Consider the following 24,120-nt stretch of genomic DNA (forward strand, 5'->3'; position numbering starts at 1 on the left):
GGTCTTTGAGACTTTCCAACATTGCCTCTAAGCCGCATCTGAGGGGTGCAAATGGCAGAGTCAGGATGGCCGAGTGGTCTAAGGCGCTGCGTTCAGGTCGCAGTCTCCTCTGGAGGCGTGGGTTCGAATCCCACTTCTGACATGTCTGTAACAGAATTTTTCTTTTCATTTGATTGTAACATTCCAGGCGTCCTATAACTGCTGGCCAAGGCTTTCTGGAACAGGGAGATGGAGTTGGAGCACGCACTGCAGGCCTCATGGTTGATTTCCAGTGCTTCCTGTATTTCCTCGCTTCTTTTTTGGGAAAGTGAACTCCAGTGAAAAACCATCTTTGGACTGGGCCGGCCTTGTGGACATGCAAACGGGCGCACCGCGACATTTTGCCTTTGGAAAAAATGCATAAAGAACCCAATGTGTTGTCCTTTTAACTGGGCCTAGTGGGAATGAAGTGACATTTTTAAAATGGATGGGGAGGGTGGTGGGTTAGGAGGGGTGGGTGGGATGCGCAAGAGTATATTCCTGGCAGACTGTGGAGACATTTTAGGAAATCCAAGAGGATTTAAGTGTGGTCAAAGACTTGCCAACATAGCCTCTAAGCCGATTCAGGCAAGCGCCTAAGGCAGAGTCAGGATGGCCGAGTGATCTAAGGTGCTGCGTTCAGGTCTGGGTTCGAATCCCACTTCTGACATGCCTGAAACGGGTTTTTACTTTTCATGTGATTGCATTCCACGCTTCCTATAACTGCCGGCCTCGGACTTCTGGAACAGGGAGATGGAGTTGGAGCTTGCTCCACACACTCCCGTCCTCCAGCTAGGTCTGCAGTTCGTCCTGGAATGCTTCACTGCCCTTTTGGCAGGTGTACTACAGTGCTTAAATGAAAAACCGTCTTAGGACTGTGCTAGCTTTGTGGACTTGCAAATGGGCGCAGCGCGGCATTTTGTCTTTGGAAAAAATGCATAAAGAACCCAACGTCTTGTCCTTTTCACTGGGCCTAGTTGGAATGAAGTGACCTATTTGAAATGGAGGTCAGGAGGAAAGTTAGTGTGACATAGTGGGAGGCAGATGGAGGAGTGAGTGGGGGGAAGCGAGAGGTAAAAAGGCAGGCAGAGGAGTGAACACAGTTCTTCCTCCTCGCCCTCTGCCCAACCAACCACCTGCCTGCCCAAACGGCCACGAACGGCCATTGTATATAGGCTTTGCTGGCAGAACTCTTTAGCCCTGTCATTTAGAGTGAGTCCTGTGCAGGAGTACAGGGAGATCAGGCCGGCCCATACACAGTCCTTTCAGCCTAAACAGGCTCCCCGGGACTAGTGCCCAACCTCTTGTGACCAAGAAGGCTCTAGCACACTGCCTGAACCTCCTGAAGGGTTGGACACAGTGCATGCTTTTATTTGCATAAACCAGCCCGCCTCCTGCCTTCCTATTTCCTGAGGTGTAGTTGCTTGTGTCTGTTAACAGGTGGCAGGCAGCACCGTTCTGCAGAAACATGAAAGACTCATGTGTGCTTGTGACAAGTAGCTGCTGTACATAGGGATTGAACCCTGCACGTCTGTGCCAGTAGTCGTTGTATGAGTGCTGCCCTGCCTGTGATTATTCTTTTGGGAGGAATTGGGAGACTTTAATGCAATAGGAGAGGATTTTAGGCGGGTGGTCTTTGAGACTTTCCAACATTGCCTCTAAGCCGCATCTGAGGGGTGCAAACGGCAGAGTCAGGATGGCCGAGTGGTCTAAGGCGCTGCGTTCAGGTCGCAGTCTCCTCTGGAGGCGTGGGTTCGAATCCCACTTCTGACATGTCTGTAACAGAATTTTTCTTTTCATTTGATTGTAACATTCCAGGCGTCCTATAACTGCTGGCCAAGGCTTTCTGGAACAGGGAGATGGAGTTGGAGCACGCACTGCAGGCCTCATGGTTGATTTCCAGTGCTTCCTGTATTTCCTCGCTTCTTTTTTGGGAAAGTGAACTCCAGTGAAAAACCATCTTTGGACTGGGCCGGCCTTGTGGACATGCAAACGGGCGCACCGCGACATTTTGCCTTTGGAAAAAATGCATAAAGAACCCAATGTGTTGTCCTTTTAACTGTGCCTAGTGGGAATGAAGTGACATTTTTAAAATGGATGGGGAGGGTGGTGGGTTAGGAGGGGTGGGTGGGATGCGCGAGAGTATATTCCTGGAAGACTGTGGAGACATTTTAGGAAATCCAAGAGGATTTAAGTGTGGTCAAAGACTTGCCAACATAGCCTCTAAGCCGATTCAGGCAAGCGCCTAAGGCAGAGTCAGGATGGCCGAGTGGTCTAAGGTGCTGCGTTCAGGTCTGGGTTCGAATCCCACTTCTGACATGCCTGAAACGGGTTTTTACTTTTCATGTGATTGCATTCCACGCTTCCTATAACTGCCGGCCACAGACTTCTGGAACAGGGAGATGGAGTTGGAGCTTGCTCCACACACTCCCGTCCTCCAGCTAGGTCTGCAGTTCGTCCTGGAATGCTTCACTGCCCTTTTGGCAGGTGTACTACAGTGCTTAAATGAAAAACCGTCTTAGGACTGTGCTAGCTTTGTGGACTTGCAAATGGGCGCAGCGCGGCATTTTGTCTTTGGAAAAAATGCATAAAGAACCCAACGTCTTGTCCTTTTCACTGGGCCTAGTTGGAATGAAGTGACCTATTTGAAATGGGGGTCAGGTGGAAAGTTAGTGTGACATAGTGGGAGGCAGATGGAGGAGTGAGTGGGGGGAAGCGAGAGGTAAAAAGGCAGGCAGAGGAGTGAACACAGTTCTTCCTCCTCGCCCTCTGCCCAACCAACCACCTGCCTGCCCAAACGGCCACGAACGGCCATTGTATATAGGCTTTGCTGGCAGAACTCTTTAGCCCTGTCATTTAGAGTGAGTCCTGTGCAGGAGTACAGGGAGATCAGGCCGGCCCATACACAGTCCTTTCAGCCTAAACAGGCTCCCCGGGACTAGTGCCCAACCTCTTGTGACCAAGAAGGCTCTAGCACACTGCCTGAACCTCCTGAAGGGTTGGACACAGTGCATGCTTTTATTTGCATAAACCAGCCCGCCTCCTGCCTTCCTATTTCCTGAGGTGTAGTTGCTTGTGTCTGTTAACAGGTGGCAGGCAGCACCGTTCTGCAGAAACATGAAAGACTCATGTGTGCTTGTGACAAGTAGCTGCTGTACATAGGGATTGAACCCTGCACGTCTGTGCCAGTAGTCGTTGTATGAGTGCTGCCCTGCCTGTGATTATTCTTTTGGGAGGAATTGGGAGACTTTAATGCAATAGGAGAGGATTTTAGGCGGGTGGTCTTTGAGACTTTCCAACATTGCCTCTAAGCCGCATCTGAGGGGTGCAAATGGCAGAGTCAGGATGGCCGAGTGGTCTAAGGCGCTGCGTTCAGGTCGAATCCCACTTCTGACATGTCTGTAACAGAATTTTTCTTTTCATTTGATTGTAACATTCCAGGCGTCCTATAACTGCTGGCCAAGGCTTTCTGGAACAGGGAGATGGAGTTGGAGCACGCACTGCAGGCCTCATGGTTGATTTCCAGTGCTTCCTGTATTTCCTCGCTTCTTTTTTGGGAAAGTGAACTCCAGTGAAAAACCATCTTTGGACTGGGCCGGCCTTGTGGACATGCAAACGGGCGCACCGCGACATTTTGCCTTTGGAAAAAATGCATAAAGAACCCAATGTGTTGTCCTTTTAACTGGGCCTAGTGGGAATGAAGTGACATTTTTAAAATGGATGGGGAGGGTGGTGGGTTAGGAGGGGTGGGTGGGATGCGCGAGAGTATATTCCTGGCAGACTGTGGAGACATTTTAGGAAATCCAAGAGGATTTAAGTGTGGTCAAAGACTTGCCAACATAGCCTCTAAGCCGATTCAGGCGAGCGCCTAAGGCAGAGTCAGGATGGCCGAGTGGTCTAAGGCGCTGCGTTCAGGTCGCAGTCTCCTCTGGAGGCGTGGGTTCGAATCCCACTTCTGACATGCCTGAAATGGGTTTTTACTTTTCATGTGATTGCATTCCACGCTTCCTATAACTGCCGGCCACGGATTTCTGGAACAGGGAGATGGAGTTGGAGCTTGCTCCACACACTCCCGTCCTCCAGCTAGGTCTGCAGTTCGTCCTGGAATGCTTCACTGCCCTTTTGGCAGGTGTACTACAGTGCTTAAATGAAAAACCGTCTTAGGACTGTGCTAGCTTTGTGGACTTGCAAATGGGCGCAGCGCAGCATTTTGTCTTTGGAAAAAATGCATAAAGAACCCAACGTCTTGTCCTTTTCACTGGGCCTAGTTGGAATGAAGTGACCTATTTGAAATGGAGGTCAGGAGGAAAGTTAGTGTGACATAGTGGGAGGCAGATGGAGGAGTGAGTGGGGGGAAGCGAGAGGTAAAAAGGCAGGCAGAGGAGTGAACACAGTTCTTCCTCCTCGCCCTCTGCCCAACCAACCACCTGTCTGCCCAAACGGCCCCGAACGGCCATTGTATATAGGCTTTGCTGGCAGAACTCTTTAGCCCTATCATTTAGAGTGAGTCCTGTGCAGGAGTACAGGGAGATCAGGCCGGCCCATACACAGTCCTTTCAGCCTAAACAGGCTCCCCGGGACTAGTGCCCAACCTCTTGTGACCAAGAAGGCTCTAGCACACTGCCTGAACCTCCTGAAGGGTTGGACACAGTGCATGCTTTTATTTGCATAAACCAGCCCGCCTCCTGCCTTCCTATTTCCTGAGGTGTAGTTGCTTGTGTCTGTTAACAGGTGGCAGGCAGCACCGTTCTGCAGAAACATGAAAGACTCATGTGTGCTTGTGACAAGTAGCTGCTGTACATAGGGATTGAACCCTGCACGTCTGTGCCAGTAGTCGTTGTATGAGTGCTGCCCTGCCTGTGATTATTCTTTTGGGAGGAATTGGGAGACTTTAATGCAATAGGAGAGGATTTTAGGCGGGTGGTCTTTGAGACTTTCCAACATTGCCTCTAAGCCGCATCTGAGGGGTGCAAATGGCAGAGTCAGGATGGCCGAGTGGTCTAAGGCGCTGCGTTCAGGTCGCAGTCTCCTCTGGAGGCGTGGGTTCGAATCCCACTTCTGACATGTCTGTAACAGAATTTTTCTTTTCATTTGATTGTAACATTCCAGGCGTCCTATAACTGCTGGCCAAGGCTTTCTGGAACAGGGAGATGGAGTTGGAGCACGCACTGCAGGCCTCATGGTTGATTTCCAGTGCTTCCTGTATTTCCTCGCTTCTTTTTTGGGAAAGTGAACTCCAGTGAAAAACCATCTTTGGACTGGGCCGGCCTTGTGGACATGCAAACGGGCGCACCGCGACATTTTGCCTTTGGAAAAAATGCATAAAGAACCCAATGTGTTGTCCTTTTAACTGGGCCTAGTGGGAATGAAGTGACATTTTTAAAATGGATGGGGAGGGTGGTGGGTTAGGAGGGGTGGGTGGGATGCGCAAGAGTATATTCCTGGCAGACTGTGGAGACATTTTAGGAAATCCAAGAGGATTTAAGTGTGGTCAAAGACTTGCCAACATAGCCTCTAAGCCGATTCAGGCAAGCGCCTAAGGCAGAGTCAGGATGGCCGAGTGATCTAAGGTGCTGCGTTCAGGTCTGGGTTCGAATCCCACTTCTGACATGCCTGAAACAGGTTTTTACTTTTCATGTGATTGCATTCCACGCTTCCTATAACTGCCGGCCTCGGACTTCTGGAACAGGGAGATGGAGTTGGAGCTTGCTCCACACACTCCCGTCCTCCAGCTAGGTCTGCAGTTCGTCCTGGAATGCTTCACTGCCCTTTTGGCAGGTGTACTACAGTGCTTAAATGAAAAACCGTCTTAGGACTGTGCTAGCTTTGTGGACTTGCAAATGGGCGCAGCGCGGCATTTTGTCTTTGGAAAAAATGCATAAAGAACCCAACGTCTTGTCCTTTTCACTGGGCCTAGTTGGAATGAAGTGACCTATTTGAAATGGAGGTCAGGAGGAAAGTTAGTGTGACATAGTGGGAGGCAGATGGAGGAGTGAGTGGGGGGAAGCGAGAGGTAAAAAGGCAGGCAGAGGAGTGAACACAGTTCTTCCTCCTTGCCCTCTGCCCAACCAACCACCTGCCTGCCCAAACGGCCACGAACGGCCATTGTATATAGGCTTTGCTGGCAGAACTCTTTAGCCCTGTCATTTAGAGTGAGTCCTGTGCAGGAGTACAGGGAGATCAGGCCGGCCCATACACAGTCCTTTCAGCCTAAACAGGCTCCCCGGGACTAGTGCCCAACCTCTTGTGACCAAGAAGGCTCTAGCACACTGCCTGAACCTCCTGAAGGGTTGGACACAGTGCATGCTTTTATTTGCATAAACCAGCCCGCCTCCTGCCTTCCTATTTCCTGAGGTGTAGTTGCTTGTGTCTGTTAACAGGTGGCAGGCAGCACCGTTCTGCAGAAACATGAAAGACTCATGTGTGCTTGTGACAAGTAGCTGCTGTACATAGGGATTGAACCCTGCACGTCTGTGCCAGTAGTCATTGTATGAGTGCTGCCCTGCCTGTGATTATTCTTTTGGGAGGAATTGGGAGACTTTAATGCAATAGGAGAGGATTTTAGGCGGGTGGTCTTTGAGACTTTCCAACATTGCCTCTAAGCCGCATCTGAGGGGTGCAAATGGCAGAGTCAGGATGGCCGAGTGGTCTAAGACGCTGCGTTCAGGTCGCAGTCTCCTCTGGAGGCGTGGGTTCGAATCCCACTTCTGACATGTCTGTAACAGAATTTTTCTTTTCATTTGATTGTAACATTCCAGGCGTCCTATAACTGCTGGCCAAGGCTTTCTGGAACAGGGAGATGGAGTTGGAGCACGCACTGCAGGCCTCATGGTTGATTTCCAGTGCTTCCTGTATTTCCTCGCTTCTTTTTTGGGAAAGTGAACTCCAGTGAAAAACCATCTTTGGACTGGGCCGGCCTTGTGGACATGCAAACGGGCGCACCGCGACATTTTGCCTTTGGAAAAAATGCATAAAGAACCCAATGTGTTGTCCTTTTAACTGTGCCTAGTGGGAATGAAGTGACATTTTTAAAATGGATGGGGAGGGTGGTGGGTTAGGAGGGGTGGGTGGGATGCGCGAGAGTATATTCCTGGAAGACTGTGGAGACATTTTAGGAAATCCAAGAGGATTTAAGTGTGGTCAAAGACTTGCCAACATAGCCTCTAAGCCGATTCAGGCAAGCGCCTAAGGCAGAGTCAGGATGGCCGAGTGGTCTAAGGTGCTGCGTTCAGGTCTGGGTTCGAATCCCACTTCTGACATGCCTGAAACGGGTTTTTACTTTTCATGTGATTGCATTCCACGCTTCCTATAACTGCCGGCCACAGACTTCTGGAACAGGGAGATGGAGTTGGAGCTTGCTCCACACACTCCCGTCCTCCAGCTAGGTCTGCAGTTCGTCCTGGAATGCTTCACTGCCCTTTTGGCAGGTGTACTACAGTGCTTAAATGAAAAACCGTCTTAGGACTGTGCTAGCTTTGTGGACTTGCAAATGGGCGCAGCGCGGCATTTTGTCTTTGGAAAAAATGCATAAAGAACCCAACGTCTTGTCCTTTTCACTGGGCCTAGTTGGAATGAAGTGACCTATTTGAAATGGGGGTCAGGTGGAAAGTTAGTGTGACATAGTGGGAGGCAGATGGAGGAGTGAGTGGGGGGAAGCGAGAGGTAAAAAGGCAGGCAGAGGAGTGAACACAGTTCTTCCTCCTCGCCCTCTGCCCAACCAACCACCTGCCTGCCCAAACGGCCACGAACGGCCATTGTATATAGGCTTTGCTGGCAGAACTCTTTAGCCCTGTCATTTAGAGTGAGTCCTGTGCAGGAGTACAGGGAGATCAGGCCGGCCCATACACAGTCCTTTCAGCCTAAACAGGCTCCCCGGGACTAGTGCCCAACCTCTTGTGACCAAGAAGGCTCTAGCACACTGCCTGAACCTCCTGAAGGGTTGGACACAGTGCATGCTTTTATTTGCATAAACCAGCCCGCCTCCTGCCTTCCTATTTCCTGAGGTGTAGTTGCTTGTGTCTGTTAACAGGTGGCAGGCAGCACCGTTCTGCAGAAACATGAAAGACTCATGTGTGCTTGTGACAAGTAGCTGCTGTACATAGGGATTGAACCCTGCACGTCTGTGCCAGTAGTCGTTGTATGAGTGCTGCCCTGCCTGTGATTATTCTTTTGGGAGGAATTGGGAGACTTTAATGCAATAGGAGAGGATTTTAGGCGGGTGGTCTTTGAGACTTTCCAACATTGCCTCTAAGCCGCATCTGAGGGGTGCAAATGGCAGAGTCAGGATGGCCGAGTGGTCTAAGGCGCTGCGTTCAGGTCGCAGTCTCCTCTGGAAGCGTGGGTTCGAATCCCACTTCTGACATGTCTGTAACAGAATTTTTCTTTTCATTTGATTGTAACATTCCAGGCGTCCTATAACTGCTGGCCAAGGCTTTCTGGAACAGGGAGATGGAGTTGGAGCACGCACTGCAGGCCTCATGGTTGATTTCCAGTGCTTCCTGTATTTCCTCGCTTCTTTTTTGGGAAAGTGAACTCCAGTGAAAAACCATCTTTGGACTGGGCCGGCCTTGTGGACATGCAAACGGGCGCACCGCGACATTTTGCCTTTGGAAAAAATGCATAAAGAACCCAATGTGTTGTCCTTTTAACTGGGCCTAGTGGGAATGAAGTGACATTTTTAAAATGGATGGGGAGGGTGGTGGGTTAGGAGGGGTGGGTGGGATGCGCGAGAGTATATTCCTGGCAGACTGTGGAGACATTTTAGGAAATCCAAGAGGATTTAAGTGTGGTCAAAGACTTGCCAACATAGCCTCTAAGCCGATTCAGGCGAGCGCCTAAGGCAGAGTCAGGATGGCCGAGTGGTCTAAGGTGCTGCGTTCAGGTCTGGGTTCGAATCCCACTTCTGACATGCCTGAAACGGGTTTTTACTTTTCATGTGATTGCATTCCACGCTTCCTATAACTGCCGGCCACGGACTTCTGGAACAGGGAGATGGAGTTGGAGCTTGCTCCACACACTCCCGTCCTCCAGCTAGGTCTGCAGTTCGTCCTGGAATGCTTCACTGCCCTTTTGGCAGGTGTACTACAGTGCTTAAATGAAAAACCGTCTTAGGACTGTGCTAGCTTTGTGGACTTGCAAATGGGCGCAGCGCAGCATTTTGTCTTTGGAAAAAATGCATAAAGAACCCAACGTCTTGTCCTTTTCACTGGGCCTAGTTGGAATGAAGTGACCTATTTGAAATGGAGGTCAGGAGGAAAGTTAGTGTGACATAGTGGGAGGCAGATGGAGGAGTGAGTGGGGGGAAGCGAGAGGTAAAAAGGCAGGCAGAGGAGTGAACACAGTTCTTCCTCCTCGCCCTCTGCCCAACCAACCACCTGTCTGCCCAAACGGCCCCGAACGGCCATTGTATATAGGCTTTGCTGGCAGAACTCTTTAGCCCTATCATTTAGAGTGAGTCCTGTGCAGGAGTACAGGGAGATCAGGCCGGCCCATACACAGTCCTTTCAGCCTAAACAGGCTCCCCGGGACTAGTGCCCAACCTCTTGTGACCAAGAAGGCTCTAGCACACTGCCTGAACCTCCTGAAGGGTTGGACACAGTGCATGCTTTTATTTGCATAAACCAGCCCGCCTCCTGCCTTCCTATTTCCTGAGGTGTAGTTGCTTGTGTCTGTTAACAGGTGGCAGGCAGCACCGTTCTGCAGAAACATGAAAGACTCATGTGTGCTTGTGACAAGTAGCTGCTGTACATAGGGATTGAACCCTGCACGTCTGTGCCAGTAGTCGTTGTATGAGTGCTGCCCTGCCTGTGATTATTCTTTTGGGAGGAATTGGGAGACTTTAATGCAATAGGAGAGGATTTTAGGCGGGTGGTCTTTGAGACTTTCCAACATTGCCTCTAAGCCGCATCTGAGGGGTGCAAATGGCAGAGTCAGGATGGCCGAGTGGTCTAAGGCGCTGCGTTCAGGTCGCAGTCTCCTCTGGAGGCGTGGGTTCGAATCCCACTTCTGACATGTCTGTAACAGAATTTTTCTTTTCATTTGATTGTAACATTCCAGGCGTCCTATAACTGCTGGCCAAGGCTTTCTGGAACAGGGAGATGGAGTTGGAGCACGCACTGCAGGCCTCATGGTTGATTTCCAGTGCTTCCTGTATTTCCTCGCTTCTTTTTTGGGAAAGTGAACTCCAGTGAAAAACCATCTTTGGACTGGGCCGGCCTTGTGGACATGCAAACGGGCGCACCGCGACATTTTGCCTTTGGAAAAAATGCATAAAGAACCCAATGTGTTGTCCTTTTAACTGGGCCTAGTGGGAATGAAGTGACATTTTTAAAATGGATGGGGAGGGTGGTGGGTTAGGAGGGGTGGGTGGGATGCGCAAGAGTATATTCCTGGCAGACTGTGGAGACATTTTAGGAAATCCAAGAGGATTTAAGTGTGGTCAAAGACTTGCCAACATAGCCTCTAAGCCGATTCAGGCAAGCGCCTAAGGCAGAGTCAGGATGGCCGAGTGATCTAAGGTGCTGCGTTCAGGTCTGGGTTCGAATCCCACTTCTGACATGCCTGAAACGGGTTTTTACTTTTCATGTGATTGCATTCCACGCTTCCTATAACTGCCGGCCTCGGACTTCTGGAACAGGGAGATGGAGTTGGAGCTTGCTCCACACACTCCCGTCCTCCAGCTAGGTCTGCAGTTCGTCCTGGAATGCTTCACTGCCCTTTTGGCAGGTGTACTACAGTGCTTAAATGAAAAACCGTCTTAGGACTGTGCTAGCTTTGTGGACTTGCAAATGGGCGCAGCGCGGCATTTTGTCTTTGGAAAAAATGCATAAAGAACCCAACGTCTTGTCCTTTTCACTGGGCCTAGTTGGAATGAAGTGACCTATTTGAAATGGAGGTCAGGAGGAAAGTTAGTGTGACATAGTGGGAGGCAGATGGAGGAGTGAGTGGGGGGAAGCGAGAGGTAAAAAGGCAGGCAGAGGAGTGAACACAGTTCTTCCTCCTCGCCCTCTGCCCAACCAACCACCTGCCTGCCCAAACGGCCACGAACGGCCATTGTATATAGGCTTTGCTGGCAGAACTCTCTAGCCCTGTCATTTAGAGTGAGTCCTGTGCAGGAGTACAGGGAGATCAGGCCGGCCCATACACAGTCCTTTCAGCCTAAACAGGCTCCCCGGGACTAGTGCCCAACCTCTTGTGACCAAGAAGGCTCTAGCACACTGCCTGAACCTCCTGAAGGGTTGGACACAGTGCATGCTTTTATTTGCATAAACCAGCCCGCCTCCTGCCTTCCTATTTCCTGAGGTGTAGTTGCTTGTGTCTGTTAACAGGTGGCAGGCAGCACCGTTCTGCAGAAACATGAAAGACTCATGTGTGCTTGTGACAAGTAGCTGCTGTACATAGGGATTGAACCCTGCACGTCTGTGCCAGTAGTCGTTGTATGAGTGCTGCCCTGCCTGTGATTATTCTTTTGGGAGGAATTGGGAGACTTTAATGCAATAGGAGAGGATTTTAGGCGGGTGGTCTTTGAGACTTTCCAACATTGCCTCTAAGCCGCATCTGAGGGGTGCAAATGGCAGAGTCAGGATGGCCGAGTGGTCTAAGGCGCTGCGTTCAGGTCGCAGTGGGTTCGAATCCCACCTCTGACATGTCTGTAACAGATTTTTTCTTTTCATTTGATTGTAACATTCCAGGCGTCCTATAACTGCTGGCCAAGGCTTTCTGGAACAGGGAGATGGAGTTGGAGCACGCACTGCAGGCCTCATGGTTGATTTCCAGTGCTTCCTGTATTTCCTCGCTTCTTTTTTGGGAAAGTGAACTCCAGTGAAAAACCATCTTTGGACTGGGCCGGCCTTGTGGACATGCAAACGGGCGCACCGCGACATTTTGCCTTTGGAAAAAATGCATAAAGAACCCAATGTGTTGTCCTTTTAACTGGGCCTAGTGGGAATGAAGTGACATTTTTAAAATGGATGGGGAGGGTGGTGGGTTAGGAGGGGTGGGTGGGATGCGCGAGAGTATATTCCTGGCAGACTGTGGAGACATTTTAGGAAATCCAAGAGGATTTAAGTGTGGTCAAAGACTTGCCAACATAGCCTCTAAGCCGATTCAGGCGAGCGCCTAAGGCAGAGTCAGGATGGCCGAGTGGTCTAAGGCGCTGCGTTCAGGTCGCAGTCTCCTCTGGAGGCGTGGGTTCGAATCCCACTTCTGACATGCCTGAAATGGGTTTTTACTTTTCATGTGATTGCATTCCACGCTTCCTATAACTGCCGGCCACGGATTTCTGGAACAGGGAGATGGAGTTGGAGCTTGCTCCACACACTCCCGTCCTCCAGCTAGGTCTGCAGTTGGTCCTGGAATGCTTGACTGCCCTTTTGGCAGGTGTACTACAGTGCTTAAATGAAAAACCGTCTTAGGACTGTGCTAGCTTTGTGGACTTGCAAATGGGCGCAGCGCGGCATTTTGTCTTTGGAAAAAATGCATAAAGAACCCAACGTCTTGTCCTTTTCACTGGGCCTAGTTGGAATGAAGTGACCTATTTGAAATGGGGGTCAGGTGGAAAGTTAGTGTGACATAGTGGGAGGCAGATGGAGGAGTGAGTGGGGGGAAGCGAGAGGTAAAAAGGCAGGCAGAGGAGTGAACACAGTTCTTCCTCCTCGCCCTCTGCCCAACCAACCACCTGCCTGCCCAAACGGCCACGAACGGCCATTGTATATAGGCTTTGCTGGCAGAACTCTTTAGCCCTGTAATTTAGAGTGAGTCCTGTGCAGGAGTACAGGGAGATCAGGCCGGCCCATACACAGTCCTTTCAGCCTAAACAGGCTCCCCGGCACTAGTGCCCAACCTCTTGTGACCAAGAAGGCTCTAGCACACTGCCTGAACCTCCTGAAGGGTTGGACACAGTGCATGCTTTTATTTGCATAAACCAGCCCGCCTCCTGCCTTCCTATTTCCTGAGGTGTAGTTGCTTGTGTCTGTTAACAGGTGGCAGGCAGCACCGTTCTGCAGAAACATGAAAGACTCATGTGTGCTTGTGACAAGTAGCTGCTGTACATAGGGATTGAACCCTGCACGTCTGTGCCAGTAGTCGTTGTATGAGTGCTGCCCTGCCTGTGATTATTCTTTTGGGAGGAATTGGGAGACTTTAATGCAATAGGAGAGGATTTTAGGCGGGTGGTCTTTGAGACTTTCCAACATTGCCTCTAAGCCGCATCTGAGGGGTGCAAATGGCAGAGTCAGGATGGCCGAGTGGTCTAAGGCGCTGCGTTCAGGTCGCAGTGGGTTCGAATCCCACCTCTGACATGTCTGTAACAGATTTTTTCTTTTCATTTGATTGTAACATTCCAGGCGTCCTATAACTGCTGGCCAAGGCTTTCTGGAACAGGGAGATGGAGTTGGAGCACGCACTGCAGGCCTCATGGTTGATTTCCAGTGCTTCCTGTATTTCCTCGCTTCTTTTTTGGGAAAGTGAACTCCAGTGAAAAACCATCTTTGGACTGGGCCGGCCTTGTGGACATGCAAATGGGCGCACCGCGACATTTTGCCTTTGGAAAAAATGCATAAAGAACCCAATGTGTTGTCCTTTTAACTGGGCCTAGTGGGAATGAAGTGACATTTTTAAAATGGATGGGGAGGGTGGTGGGTTAGGAGGGGTGGGTGGGATGCGCGAGAGTATATTCCTGGCAGACTGTGGAGACATTTTAGGAAATCCAAGAGGATTTAAGTGTGGTCAAAGACTTGCCAACATAGCCTCTAAGCCGATTCAGGCGAGCGCCTAAGGCAGAGTCAGGATGGCCGAGTGGTCTAAGGCGCTGCGTTCAGGTCGCAGTCTCCTCTGGAGGCGTGGGTTCGAATCCCACTTCTGACATGCCTGAAATGGGTTTTTACTTTTCATGTGATTGCATTCCACGCTTCCTATAACTGCCGGCCACGGATTTCTGGAACAGGGAGATGGAGTTGGAGCTTGCTCCACACACTCCCGTCCTCCAGCTAGGTCTGCAGTTGGTCCTGGAATGCTTGACTGCCCTTTTGGCAGGTGTACTACAGTGCTTAAATGAAAAACCGTCTTAGGACTGTGCTAGCTTTGTGGACTTGCAAATGGGCGCAGCGCGGCATTTTGTCTTTGGAAAAAATGCATAAAGAACCCAACGTCTTGTCCTTTTCACTGGGCCTAGTTGGAATGAAGTGACCTATTTGAAATGGGGGTCAGGTGGAAAGTTAGTGTGACATAGTGGGAGGCAGATGGAGGAGTGAGTGGGGGGAAGCGAGAGGTAAAAAGGCAGGCAGAGGAGTGAACACAGTTCTTCCTCCTCGCCCTCTGCCCAACCAACCACCTGCCTGCCCAAACGGCCACGAACGGCCATTGTATATAGGCTTTGCTGGCAGAACTCTTTAGCCCTGTAATTTAGAGTGAGTCCTGTGCAGGAGTACAGGGAGATCAGGCCGGCCCATACACAGTCCTTTCAGCCTAAACAGGCTCCCCGGCACTAGTGCCCAACCTCTTGTGACCAAGAAGGCTCTAGCACACTGCCTGAACCTCCTGAAGGGTTGGACACAGTGCATGCTTTTATTTGCATAAACCAGCCCGCCTCCTGCCTTCCTATTTCCTGAGGTGTAGTTGCTTGTGTCTGTTAACAGGTGGCAGGCAGCACCGTTCTGCAGAAACATGAAAGACTCATGTGTGCTTGTGACAAGTAGCTGCTGTACATAGGGATTGAACCCTGCACGTCTGTGCCAGTAGTCGTTGTATGAGTGCTGCTCTGCCTGTGATTATTCTTTTGGGAGGAATTGGGAGACTTTAATGCAATAGGAGAGGATTTTAGGCGGGTGGTCTTTGAGACTTTCCAACATTGCCTCTAAGCCGCATCTGAGGGGTCCGAATGGCAGAGTCAGAATGGCCGAGTGGTCTAAGGAGCTGCGTTCAGGTCGCAGTCTCCTCTGGAGGCGTGGGTTCGAATCCCACTTCTGACATGTCTGTAACAGAATTTTTCTTTTCATTTGATTGTAACATTCCAGGCGTCCTATAACTGCTGGCCAAGGCTTTCTGGAACAGGGAGATGGAGTTGGAGCACGCACTGCAGGCCTCATGGTTGATTTCCAGTGCTTCCTGTATTTCCTCGCTTCTTTTTTGGGAAAGTGAACTCCAGTGAAAAACCATCTTTGGACTGGGCCGGCCTTGTGGACATGCAAACGGGCGCACCGCGACATTTTGCCTTTGGAAAAAATGCATAAAGAACCCAATGTGTTGTCCTTTTAACTGGGCCTAGTGGGAATGAAGTGACATTTTTAAAATGGATGGGGAGGGTGGTGGGTTAGGAGGGGTGGGTGGGATGCGCGAGAGTATATTCCTGGCAGACTGTGGAGACATTTTAGGAAATCCAAGAGGATTTAAGTGTGGTCAAAGACTTGCCAACATAGCCTCTAAGCCGATTCAGGCGAGCGCCTAAGGCAGAGTCAGGATGGCCGAGTGGTCTAAGGTGCTGCGTTCAGGTCTGGGTTCGAATCCCACTTCTGACATGCCTGAAACGGGTTTTTACTTTTCATGTGATTGCATTCCACGCTTCCTATAACTGCCGGCCACGGACTTCTGGAACAGGGAGATGGAGTTGGAGCTTGCTCCACACACTCCCGTCCTCCAGCTAGGTCTGCAGTTCGTCCTGGAATGCTTCACTGCCCTTTTGGCAGGTGTACTACAGTGCTTAAATGAAAAACCGTCTTAGGACTGTGCTAGCTTTGTGGACTTGCAAATGGGCGCAGCGCAGCATTTTGTCTTTGGAAAAAATGCATAAAGAACCCAACGTCTTGTCCTTTTCACTGGGCCTAGTTGGAATGAAGTGACCTATTTGAAATGGAGGTCAGGAGGAAAGTTAGTGTGACATAGTGGGAGGCAGATGGAGGAGTGAGTGGGGGGAAGCGAGAGGTAAAAAGGCAGGCAGAGGAGTGAACACAGTTCTTCCTCCTCGCCCTCTGCCCAACCAACCACCTGTCTGCCCAAACGGCCCCGAACGGCCATTGTATATAGGCTTTGCTGGCAGAACTCTTTAGCCCTATCATTTAGAGTGAGTCCTGTGCAGGAGTACAGGGAGATCAGGCCGGCCCATACACAGTCCTTTCAGCCTAAACAGGCTCCCCGGGACTAGTGCCCAACCTCTTGTGACCAAGAAGGCTCTAGCACACTGCCTGAACCTCCTGAAGGGTTGGACACAGTGCATGCTTTTATTTGCATAAACCAGCCCGCCTCCTGCCTTCCTATTTCCTGAGGTGTAGTTGCTTGTGTCTGTTAACAGGTGGCAGGCAGCACCGTTCTGCAGAAACATGAAAGACTCATGTGTGCTTGTGACAAGTAGCTGCTGTACATAGGGATTGAACCCTGCACGTCTGTGCCAGTAGTCGTTGTATGAGTGCTGCCCTGCCTGTGATTATTCTTTTGGGAGGAATTGGGAGACTTTAATGCAATAGGAGAGGATTTTAGGCGGGTGGTCTTTGAGACTTTCCAACATTGCCTCTAAGCCGCATCTGAGGGGTGCAAATGGCAGAGTCAGGATGGCCGAGTGGTCTAAGGCGCTGCGTTCAGGTCGCAGTCTCCTCTGGAGGCGTGGGTTCGAATCCCACTTCTGACATGTCTGTAACAGAATTTTTCTTTTCATTTGATTGTAACATTCCAGGCGTCCTATAACTGCTGGCCAAGGCTTTCTGGAACAGGGAGATGGAGTTGGAGCACGCACTGCAGGCCTCATGGTTGATTTCCAGTGCTTCCTGTATTTCCTCGCTTCTTTTTTGGGAAAGTGAACTCCAGTGAAAAACCATCTTTGGACTGGGCCGGCCTTGTGGACATGCAAACGGGCGCACCGCGACATTTTGCCTTTGGAAAAAATGCATAAAGAACCCAATGTGTTGTCCTTTTAACTGGGCCTAGTGGGAATGAAGTGACATTTTTAAAATGGATGGGGAGGGTGGTGGGTTAGGAGGGGTGGGTGGGATGCGCAAGAGTATATTCCTGGCAGACTGTGGAGACATTTTAGGAAATCCAAGAGGATTTAAGTGTGGTCAAAGACTTGCCAACATAGCCTCTAAGCCGATTCAGGCAAGCGCCTAAGGCAGAGTCAGGATGGCCGAGTGATCTAAGGTGCTGCGTTCAGGTCTGGGTTCGAATCCCACTTCTGACATGCCTGAAACGGGTTTTTACTTTTCATGTGATTGCATTCCACGCTTCCTATAACTGCCGGCCTCGGACTTCTGGAACAGGGAGATGGAGTTGGAGCTTGCTCCACACACTCCCGTCCTCCAGCTAGGTCTGCAGTTCGTCCTGGAATGCTTCACTGCCCTTTTGGCAGGTGTACTACAGTGCTTAAATGAAAAACCGTCTTAGGACTGTGCTAGCTTTGTGGACTTGCAAATGGGCGCAGCGCGGCATTTTGTCTTTGGAAAAAATGCATAAAGAACCCAACGTCTTGTCCTTTTCACTGGGCCTAGTTGGAATGAAGTGACCTATTTGAAATGGAGGTCAGGAGGAAAGTTAGTGTGACATAGTGGGAGGCAGATGGAGGAGTGAGTGGGGGGAAGCGAGAGGTAAAAAGGCAGGCAGAGGAGTGAACACAGTTCTTCCTCCTCGCCCTCTGCCCAACCAACCACCTGCCTGCCCAAACGGCCACGAACGGCCATTGTATATAGGCTTTGCTGGCAGAACTCTCTAGCCCTGTCATTTAGAGTGAGTCCTGTGCAGGAGTACAGGGAGATCAGGCCGGCCCATACACAGTCCTTTGAGCCTAAACAGGCTCCCCGGGACTAGTGCCCAACCTCTTGTGACCAAGAAGGCTCTAGCACACTGCCTGAACCTCCTGAAGGGTTGGACACAGTGCATGCTTTTATTTGCATAAACCAGCCCGCCTCCTGCCTTCCTATTTCCTGAGGTGTAGTTGCTTGTGTCTGTTAACAGGTGGCAGGCAGCACCGTTCTGCAGAAACATGAAAGACTCATGTGTGCTTGTGACAAGTAGCTGCTGTACATAGGGATTGAACCCTGCACGTCTGTGCCAGTAGTCGTTGTATGAGTGCTGCCCTGCCTGTGATTATTCTTTTGGGAGGAATTGGGAGACTTTAATGCAATAGGAGAGGATTTTAGGCGGGTGGTCTTTGAGACTTTCCAACATTGCCTCTAAGCCGCATCTGAGGGGTGCAAATGGCAGAGTCAGGATGGCCGAGTGGTCTAAGGCGCTGCGTTCAGGTCGCAGTGGGTTCGAATCCCACCTCTGACATGTCTGTAACAGATTTTTTCTTTTCATTTGATTGTAACATTCCAGGCGTCCTATAACTGCTGGCCAAGGCTTTCTGGAACAGGGAGATGGAGTTGGAGCACGCACTGCAGGCCTCATGGTTGATTTCCAGTGCTTCCTGTATTTCCTCGCTTCTTTTTTGGGAAAGTGAACTCCAGTGAAAAACCATCTTTGGACTGGGCCGGCCTTGTGGACATGCAAACGGGCGCACCGCGACATTTTGCCTTTGGAAAAAATGCATAAAGAACCCAATGTGTTGTCCTTTTAACTGGGCCTAGTGGGAATGAAGTGACATTTTTAAAATGGATGGGGAGGGTGGTGGGTTAGGAGGGGTGGGTGGGATGCGCGAGAGTATATTCCTGGCAGACTGTGGAGACATTTTAGGAAATCCAAGAGGATTTAAGTGTGGTCAAAGACTTGCCAACATAGCCTCTAAGCCGATTCAGGCGAGCGCCTAAGGCAGAGTCAGGATGGCCGAGTGGTCTAAGGCGCTGCGTTCAGGTCGCAGTCTCCTCTGGAGGCGTGGGTTCGAATCCCACTTCTGACATGCCTGAAATGGGTTTTTACTTTTCATGTGATTGCATTCCACGCTTCCTATAACTGCCGGCCACGGATTTCTGGAACAGGGAGATGGAGTTGGAGCTTGCTCCACACACTCCCGTCCTCCAGCTAGGTCTGCAGTTGGTCCTGGAATGCTTGACTGCCCTTTTGGCAGGTGTACTACAGTGCTTAAATGAAAAACCGTCTTAGGACTGTGCTAGCTTTGTGGACTTGCAAATGGGCGCAGCGCGGCATTTTGTCTTTGGAAAAAATGCATAAAGAACCCAACGTCTTGTCCTTTTCACTGGGCCTAGTTGGAATGAAGTGACCTATTTGAAATGGGGGTCAGGTGGAAAGTTAGTGTGACATAGTGGGAGGCAGATGGAGGAGTGAGTGGGGGGAAGCGAGAGGTAAAAAGGCAGGCAGAGGAGTGAACACAGTTCTTCCTCCTCGCCCTCTGCCCAACCAACCACCTGCCTGCCCAAACGGCCACGAACGGCCATTGTATATAGGCTTTGCTGGCAGAACTCTTTAGCCCTGTAATTTAGAGTGAGTCCTGTGCAGGAGTACAGGGAGATCAGGCCGGCCCATACACAGTCCTTTCAGCCTAAACAGGCTCCCCGGCACTAGTGCCCAACCTCTTGTGACCAAGAAGGCTCTAGCACACTGCCTGAACCTCCTGAAGGGTTGGACACAGTGCATGCTTTTATTTGCATAAACCAGCCCGCCTCCTGCCTTCCTATTTCCTGAGGTGTAGTTGCTTGTGTCTGTTAACAGGTGGCAGGCAGCACCGTTCTGCAGAAACATGAAAGACTCATGTGTGCTTGTGACAAGTAGCTGCTGTACATAGGGATTGAACCCTGCACGTCTGTGCCAGTAGTCGTTGTATGAGTGCTGCCCTGCCTGTGATTATTCTTTTGGGAGGAATTGGGAGACTTTAATGCAATAGGAGATGATTTTAGGCGGGTGGTCTTTGAGACTTTCCAACATTGCCTCTAAGCCGCATCTGAGGGGTGCAAATGGCAGAGTCAGGATGGCCGAGTGGTCTAAGGCGCTGCGTTCAGGTCGCAGTGGGTTCGAATCCCACCTCTGACATGTCTGTAACAGATTTTTTCTTTTCATTTGATTGTAACATTCCAGGCGTCCTATAACTGCTGGCCAAGGCTTTCTGGAACAGGGAGATGGAGTTGGAGCACGCACTGCAGGCCTCATGGTTGATTTCCAGTGCTTCCTGTATTTCCTCGCTTCTTTTTTGGGAAAGTGAACTCCAGTGAAAAACCATCTTTGGACTGGGCCGGCCTTGTGGACATGCAAACGGGCGCACCGCGACATTTTGCCTTTGGAAAAAATGCATAAAGAACCCAATGTGTTGTCCTTTTAACTGGGCCTAGTGGGAATGAAGTGACATTTTTAAAATGGATGGGGAGGGTGGTGGGTTAGGAGGGGTGGGTGGGATGCGCGAGAGTATATTCCTGGCAGACTGTGGAGACATTTTAGGAAATCCAAGAGGATTTAAGTGTGGTCAAAGACTTGCCAACATAGCCTCTAAGCCGATTCAGGCGAGCGCCTAAGGCAGAGTCAGGATGGCCGAGTGGTCTAAGGCGCTGCGTTCAGGTCGCAGTCTCCTCTGGAGGCGTGGGTTCGAATCCCACTTCTGACATGCCTGAAATGGGTTTTTACTTTTCATGTGATTGCATTCCACGCTTCCTATAACTGCCGGCCACGGATTTCTGGAACAGGGAGATGGAGTTGGAGCTTGCTCCACACACTCCCGTCCTCCAGCTAGGTCTGCAGTTGGTCCTGGAATGCTTGACTGCCCTTTTGGCAGGTGTACTACAGTGCTTAAATGAAAAACCGTCTTAGGACTGTGCTAGCTTTGTGGACTTGCAAATGGGCGCAGCGCGGCATTTTGTCTTTGGAAAAAATGCATAAAGAACCCAACGTCTTGTCCTTTTCACTGGGCCTAGTTGGAATGAAGTGACCTATTTGAAATGGGGGTCAGGTGGAAAGTTAGTGTGACATAGTGGGAGGCAGATGGAGGAGTGAGTGGGGGGAAGCGAGAGGTAAAAAGGCAGGCAGAGGAGTGAACACAGTTCTTCCTCCTCGCCCTCTGCCCAACCAACCACCTGCCTGCCCAAACGGCCCCGAACGGCCACGAACGGCCATTGTATATAGGCTTTGCTGGCAGAACTCTTTAGCCCTGTAATTTAGAGTGAGTCCTGTGCAGGAGTACAGGGAGATCAGGCCGGCCCATACACAGTCCTTTCAGCCTAAACAGGCTCCCCGGCACTAGTGCCCAACCTCTTGTGACCAAGAAGGCTCTAGCACACTGCCTGAACCTCCTGAAGGGTTGGACACAGTGCATGCTTTTATTTGCATAAACCAGCCCGCCTCCTGCCTTCCTATTTCCTGAGGTGTAGTTGCTCGTGTCTGTTAACAGGTGGCAGGCAGCACCGTTCTGCAGAAACATGAAAGACTCATGTGTGCTTGTGACAAGTAGCTGCTGTACATAGGGATTGAACCCTGCACGTCTGTGCCAGTAGTCGTTGTATGAGTGCTGCCCTGCCTGTGATTATTCTTTTGGGAGGAATTTGGAGACTTTAATGCAATAGGAGAGGATTTTAGGCGGGTGGTCTTTGAGACTTTCCAACATTGCCTCTAAGCCGCATCTGAGGGGTGCAAACGGCAGAGTCAGGATGGCCGAGTGGTCTAAGGCACTGCGTTCAGGTCGCAGTCTCCGCTGGAGGCGTGGGTTCGAATCCCACCTCTGACATGTCTGTAACAGATTTTTTCTTTTCATTTGATTGTAACATTCCAGGCGTCCTATAACTGCTGGCCAAGGCTTTCTGGAACAGGGAGATGGAGTTGGAGCACGCACTGCAGGCCTCATGGTTGATTTCCAGTGCTTCCTGTATTTCCTCGCTTCTTTTTTGGGAAAGTGAACTCCAGTGAAAAACCATCTTTGGACTGGGCCGGCCTTGTGGACATGCAAACGGGCGCACCGCGACATTTTGCCTTTGGAAAAAATGCATAAAGAACCCAATGTGTTGTCCTTTTAACTGGGCCTAGTGGGAATGAAGTGACATTTTTAAAATGGATGGGGAGGGTGGTGGGTTAGGAGGGGTGGGTGGGATGCGCGAGAGTATATTCCTGGCAGACTGTGGAGACATTTTAGGAAATCCAAGAGGATTTAAGTGTGGTCAAAGACTTGCCAACATAGCCTCTAAGCCGATTCAGGCGAGCGCCTAAGGCAGAGTCAGGATGGCCGAGTGGTCTAAGGCGCTGCGTTCAGGTCGCAGTCTCCTCTGGAGGCGTGGGTTCGAATCCCACTTCTGACATGCCTGAAATGGGTTTTTACTTTTCATGTGATTGCATTCCACGCTTCCTATAACTGCCGGCCACGGATTTCTGGAACAGGGAGATGGAGTTGGAGCTTGCTCCACACACTCCCGTCCTCCAGCTAGGTCTGCAGTTGGTCCTGGAATGCTTGACTGCCCTTTTGGCAGGTGTACTACAGTGCTTAAATGAAAAACCGTCTTAGGACTGTGCTAGCTTTGTGGACTTGCAAATGGGCGCAGCGCGGCATTTTGTCTTTGGAAAAAATGCATAAAGAACCCAACGTCTTGTCCTTTTCACTGGGCCTAGTTGGAATGAAGTGACCTATTTGAAATGGGGGTCAGGTGGAAAGTTAGTGTGACATAGTGGGAGGCAGATGGAGGAGTGAGTGGGGGGAAGCGAGAGGTAAAAAGGCAGGCAGAGGAGTGAACACAGTTCTTCCTCCTCGCCCTCTGCCCAACCAACCACCTGCCTGCCCAAACGGCCACGAACGGCCATTGTATATAGGCTTTGCTGGCAGAACTCTTTAGCCCTGTAATTTAGAGTGAGTCCTGTGCAGGAGTACAGGGAGATCAGGCCGGCCCATACACAGTCCTTTCAGCCTAAACAGGCTCCCCGGCACTAGTGCCCAACCTCTTGTGACCAAGAAGGCTCTAGCACACTGCCTGAACCTCCTGAAGGGTTGGACACAGTGCATGCTTTTATTTGCATAAACCAGCCCGCCTCCTGCCTTCCTATTTCCTGAGGTGTAGTTGCTTGTGTCTGTTAACAGGTGGCAGGCAGCACCGTTCTGCAGAAACATGAAAGACTCATGTGTGCTTGTGACAAGTAGCTGCTGTACATAGGGATTGAACCCTGCACGTCTGTGCCAGTAGTCGTTGTATGAGTGCTGCCCTGCCTGTGATTATTCTTTTGGGAGGAATTGGGAGACTTTAATGCAATAGGAGAGGATTTTAGGCGGGTGGTCTTTGAGACTTTCCAACATTGCCTCTAAGCCGCATCTGAGGGGTGCAAATGGCAGAGTCAGGATGGCCGAGTGGTCTAAGGCGCTGCGTTCAGGTCGCAGTGGGTTCGAATCCCACCTCTGACATGTCTGTAACAGATTTTTTCTTTTCATTTGATTGTAACATTCCAGGCGTCCTATAACTGCTGGCCAAGGCTTTCTGGAACAGGGAGATGGAGTTGGAGCACGCACTGCAGGCCTCATGGTTGATTTCCAGTGCTTCCTGTATTTCCTCGCTTCTTTTTTGGGAAAGTGAACTCCAGTGAAAAACCATCTTTGGACTGGGCCGGCCTTGTGGACATGCAAACGGGCGCACCGCGACATTTTGCCTTTGGAAAAAATGCATAAAGAACCCAATGTGTTGTCCTTTTAACTGGGCCTAGTGGGAATGAAGTGACATTTTTAAAATGGATGGGGAGGGTGGTGGGTTAGGAGGGGTGGGTGGGATGCGCGAGAGTATATTCCTGGCAGACTGTGGAGACATTTTAGGAAATCCAAGAGGATTTAAGTGTGGTCAAAGACTTGCCAACATAGCCTCTAAGCCGATTCAGGCGAGCGCCTAAGGCAGAGTCAGGATGGCCGAGTGGTCTAAGGCGCTGCGTTCAGGTCGCAGTCTCCTCTGGAGGCGTGGGTTCGAATCCCACTTCTGACATGCCTGAAATGGGTTTTTACTTTTCATGTGATTGCATTCCACGCTTCCTATAACTGCCGGCCACGGATTTCTGGAACAGGGAGATGGAGTTGGAGCTTGCTCCACACACTCCCGTCCTCCAGCTAGGTCTGCAGTTGGTCCTGGAATGCTTGACTGCCCTTTTGGCAGGTGTACTACAGTGCTTAAATGAAAAACCGTCTTAGGACTGTGCTAGCTTTGTGGACTTGCAAATGGGCGCAGCGCGGCATTTTGTCTTTGGAAAAAATGCATAAAGAACCCAACGTCTTGTCCTTTTCACTGGGCC

At 50.5% G+C, this 24,120-nt stretch overlaps 16 non-coding genes across 16 annotated transcripts; all 16 read left to right on the top strand.

Annotated features, from left to right (window-relative positions):
* Positions 1-59: 59 nt before the first annotated feature.
* On the top strand, positions 60-142 carry TRNAL-CAG (transfer RNA leucine (anticodon CAG)). The gene has a single exon. It is a non-coding gene; the product is annotated as a tRNA-Leu (tRNA).
* A 1,566-nt stretch (positions 143-1,708) lies between these two features.
* TRNAL-CAG (transfer RNA leucine (anticodon CAG)) lies at positions 1,709-1,791 on the top strand. Its single transcript has one exon. It is a non-coding gene; the product is annotated as a tRNA-Leu (tRNA).
* A 2,105-nt stretch (positions 1,792-3,896) lies between these two features.
* Positions 3,897-3,979, top strand: TRNAL-CAG (transfer RNA leucine (anticodon CAG)). Its single transcript has one exon. It is a non-coding gene; the product is annotated as a tRNA-Leu (tRNA).
* A 1,020-nt stretch (positions 3,980-4,999) lies between these two features.
* On the top strand, positions 5,000-5,082 carry TRNAL-CAG (transfer RNA leucine (anticodon CAG)). Its single transcript has one exon. It is a non-coding gene; the product is annotated as a tRNA-Leu (tRNA).
* A 1,566-nt stretch (positions 5,083-6,648) lies between these two features.
* TRNAL-CAG (transfer RNA leucine (anticodon CAG)) lies at positions 6,649-6,731 on the top strand. The gene has a single exon. It is a non-coding gene; the product is annotated as a tRNA-Leu (tRNA).
* Positions 6,732-8,297: 1,566 nt separating this feature from the next.
* On the top strand, positions 8,298-8,380 carry TRNAL-CAG (transfer RNA leucine (anticodon CAG)). Its single transcript has one exon. It is a non-coding gene; the product is annotated as a tRNA-Leu (tRNA).
* A 1,566-nt stretch (positions 8,381-9,946) lies between these two features.
* Positions 9,947-10,029, top strand: TRNAL-CAG (transfer RNA leucine (anticodon CAG)). The gene has a single exon. It is a non-coding gene; the product is annotated as a tRNA-Leu (tRNA).
* Positions 10,030-12,145: 2,116 nt separating this feature from the next.
* TRNAL-CAG (transfer RNA leucine (anticodon CAG)) lies at positions 12,146-12,228 on the top strand. The gene has a single exon. It is a non-coding gene; the product is annotated as a tRNA-Leu (tRNA).
* A 1,570-nt stretch (positions 12,229-13,798) lies between these two features.
* TRNAL-CAG (transfer RNA leucine (anticodon CAG)) lies at positions 13,799-13,881 on the top strand. Its single transcript has one exon. It is a non-coding gene; the product is annotated as a tRNA-Leu (tRNA).
* Positions 13,882-14,901: 1,020 nt separating this feature from the next.
* On the top strand, positions 14,902-14,984 carry TRNAL-CAG (transfer RNA leucine (anticodon CAG)). Its single transcript has one exon. It is a non-coding gene; the product is annotated as a tRNA-Leu (tRNA).
* A 1,566-nt stretch (positions 14,985-16,550) lies between these two features.
* TRNAL-CAG (transfer RNA leucine (anticodon CAG)) lies at positions 16,551-16,633 on the top strand. The gene has a single exon. It is a non-coding gene; the product is annotated as a tRNA-Leu (tRNA).
* A 2,116-nt stretch (positions 16,634-18,749) lies between these two features.
* Positions 18,750-18,832, top strand: TRNAL-CAG (transfer RNA leucine (anticodon CAG)). Its single transcript has one exon. It is a non-coding gene; the product is annotated as a tRNA-Leu (tRNA).
* A 1,570-nt stretch (positions 18,833-20,402) lies between these two features.
* Positions 20,403-20,485, top strand: TRNAL-CAG (transfer RNA leucine (anticodon CAG)). Its single transcript has one exon. It is a non-coding gene; the product is annotated as a tRNA-Leu (tRNA).
* A 1,030-nt stretch (positions 20,486-21,515) lies between these two features.
* Positions 21,516-21,598, top strand: TRNAL-CAG (transfer RNA leucine (anticodon CAG)). The gene has a single exon. It is a non-coding gene; the product is annotated as a tRNA-Leu (tRNA).
* A 482-nt stretch (positions 21,599-22,080) lies between these two features.
* On the top strand, positions 22,081-22,163 carry TRNAL-CAG (transfer RNA leucine (anticodon CAG)). Its single transcript has one exon. It is a non-coding gene; the product is annotated as a tRNA-Leu (tRNA).
* Positions 22,164-23,733: 1,570 nt separating this feature from the next.
* Positions 23,734-23,816, top strand: TRNAL-CAG (transfer RNA leucine (anticodon CAG)). Its single transcript has one exon. It is a non-coding gene; the product is annotated as a tRNA-Leu (tRNA).
* The last annotated feature ends 304 nt before the right edge of the window (positions 23,817-24,120 follow it).

The sequence above is a fragment of the Ambystoma mexicanum genome, chromosome 11 (genome assembly GCF_040938575.1).
Source record: "Ambystoma mexicanum isolate Mex_15411 chromosome 11, UKY_AmexF1_1, whole genome shotgun sequence".
Taxonomy (NCBI): domain Eukaryota; kingdom Metazoa; phylum Chordata; class Amphibia; order Caudata; family Ambystomatidae; genus Ambystoma; species Ambystoma mexicanum.